General features: G+C 35.8%; 1 long non-coding RNA gene across 1 annotated transcript; it reads left to right on the top strand.

The window, feature by feature from the left end:
• The first annotated feature begins 6 nt into the window (after positions 1–6).
• On the top strand, positions 7–1659 carry LOC107854340. Its single transcript, XR_007050665.1, has 2 exons — positions 7–1187; positions 1310–1659. It is a non-coding gene; the product is annotated as an uncharacterized LOC107854340 (long non-coding RNA).
• Positions 1660–2933: the final 1274 nt, after the last annotated feature.

The raw sequence follows: 2933 nt of genomic DNA on the forward strand, positions 1-2933 counted from the left end.
GCATTTTAATCTTGTTTGTGTATCAACTTTAATGGGTTAGACATTGTCGTTGTTGTTTCTTCTCATCCAAGCATGGCTGCTTATTTCTTATGATTTAGTTACTTCAAGCTGTTTATCATTAACAGTAGCATCTGAAGGGACATCTCCTCAGGCAGTGAAATTATGATTTGTGGCAGTTTGAACTGCCACTATTAGCACCTTTTTTTTATAAAAAAATTAGCATCTCTGAAATGTGAGATTACCTGCTGTAATTAATTCACTCATCTTCATCGGAGAAGTGCAAATTTATTGTGGAAAGACCATTCTGACAGACTCATTTAAAGTTCTGTTGAACCTTCCTGGTTTCTCTTCTACTTATTTGGCTTCCTTTTCTGTCATGATAGATTTTCAAGGCAACCTGACCAGTGGAAGTCAAGACAAGCTTCACAACAATCTGCTCTCAAAGAATTTTATGCAACATTTGGACCAGCGGAAACCAAATCATTTGAAAAGGATAGCTTTCTTGCTGATTCTGTTTCCAAATCAAAGCCAGGAAAGTTGAAAGACATTAGGAAAGAGATTGAGACGTCTTTGCCTTCTGCCAAAACTTCCAATACCCCATTTTTGGCTCATCAGGTTTCAAAAAAAGTGAAAAGGTCTAAATCCGAGAAGAAAAGACATAGGAAAGACGGCGAGTCAGCATCTCAAAGAACGAAGATCAAAGTTTAACTGTAATATTTTTAGGTTCTTTATTCAGTTTTATGTTACTGTGAATGATCAGTTTTGGTCACTTTTTGTTGTTTGATCAGAAAGGATGGGACTTCTATTGGTTGTCGAAAGCACTTGATTTAGTTCATGCAATTTTTGTTCTTCATTCTAGTTGGATTATTCATAAGTTTAAATTGTTGGTTCATAAATGCACTGATATGAAAAGTTAATAGTATTCACATTTATGAACTTTGGGAAATACATCTAGCAACAAATTTCTTAGCTACCAAGGAACAAAATTGGATCCTGTTTTTCTGCTGCAAGTGACTATCTTAACTGGATAGTGGAAACTAACTTTGTACTATCAAGCTACATTGATATTGAATGAACGAATTGATTTGGAGGCGCTGTTCTTTGCTGAGGTGGTACTTCTCGTACTCATCCTATGGAGGCGTGAACCTGGTACAACAATGTGATATTTGAGATAACTGCTTATGGAGGTAAGTGATGGAACACTTAGATTCAGAAATTACTTGTTTTGTATAGGATTCCATCTTCTTGGAGGAATCCTCCTAAAGCTTGAATCAACTTTCTTGAATGGTTTCTTCTGATTTGTATGCAGACCCTTGAGTGTTTGTGATGTTGAAGTTTCTTGGGACCGATGCTCTTTACTAGAGAGCAACCGCGCTGCATGTGCGACATTGGACTCTGAACGAAGAATTAGCATAAGGGCTAGAACAACAACAACTAGTATTTTTAATTGGCTCTTGATAGTCATGATGTAAGCTGAGTTAAAGGATGTTAGTGATGTTTCTTCCGCTGCAAGGTGAGTGGAATAAGAGATCATCAAGATAGTAGTAGTATGTTGTTTATGGTGATTTGGTAGGCTTTGAAGCTGAGCTGATGAGATTTATATATATGATGTTTGAATGTGTTGAAGGATATTATGCTTAGTGGGATCATGTGATGTTCCTTTGACTGTTCTGTGCTGGAACTTTGATTTCCAGATAAGTTGTTAAAAAGTTTCAGAATGGTCATGTGACCTGGCACGTGATAATATTTTATTTACGGGAAGAGTTGGTTATTGTATTGTCTTTAATTTTTATGGATGTACTTGTTCATGTGTTGTTTGCTTCCATTAATTTCGATTCTTAAACAATGAATTTCGATCTGATTATTATACGGTCTGTCTTCTTCTTTGTATTATGCGTGTCTCTTGGCTATTTGGTTTGTGATCAATACTGTTTTAATTCGGTAATATGTGTTGTATGTTCGTTGTTCCATAGTAATGTACTCCCTCTGCTTCAAGTTGTTTGTCTGATTTTGACTTGGACGTGGAGTTTAAGAAAGTAAAAAGTGTTCTGAATCTTGTGGTGCTAAAGATGGGTAGAATGTGCCAAAATGCACTTTAATATGGTGGTTTAAACGTGCTACATGGAAAGTTAGAATTAAAGTGTTGTTAAAAAGGGAAAGTGCAACAAAGAAATTGAAGTGGAGTGAGTACCTAATTAGTAATTACTGTAGACTGTAGTTTCCAGTTACTTGGAAGAATTGATTGCTGAATCAAGTGTTTTGGCTATGAACTGTTTCCTGCTATCCTAGTCATAGCATTTCCATTGTTTTTTTTTTCTTTGAATATTTGATTGTAGTTGTTTTTGAAAGTTCTATTGTTTAGATTGGAAATTTGAGGGAAGAAAAGAAGACGTGCTTATAGATATATGTATGTATGGTTTCATATGTTTTTTAAGGTAGGCAAAAAAACAAAATATATTACTAATCAAATGTGGATCAGATGGACTTTGAGCATATTTGCAGTTTCATTTCGGAGGCTTAATGGATGATTAAGTTAATTTTGGTAGATTGGAACATCATAATATTTTTAGCAATTGTTTATATTCTTATAGATGCAGCTGTTTTCACATTTTGTTTTAAGAAAACTTCATTCATTAGGTTGTCTATATAGTACTAGAAATATCTAAATAACCAGATGAATGGAGTGTAGTTCTCAAGATATCTTGACGGACCCACCTCAGGGGGATCCGACAGTGTTTTATCTACTCCCCTTCCCAGTGACTAATTCCCATTGGTTGAAAGTGGAGGGTTCTTGAGCAACCGTCTCTCGTCACTTTTTACTGTTGATTGATTCTGATGATAGCCGATTAGCTGATACCTTAGCCTCGGCGGACAAAGGTATTGGGTACTTGTGCATATGGGAGGTAGAGGTACCCAGTGGATTAATTGAGATG

This window comes from Capsicum annuum, unplaced genomic scaffold, assembly GCF_002878395.1.
Source record: "Capsicum annuum cultivar UCD-10X-F1 unplaced genomic scaffold, UCD10Xv1.1 ctg57699, whole genome shotgun sequence".
NCBI classification, from domain to species: Eukaryota; Viridiplantae; Streptophyta; class Magnoliopsida; order Solanales; family Solanaceae; genus Capsicum; species Capsicum annuum.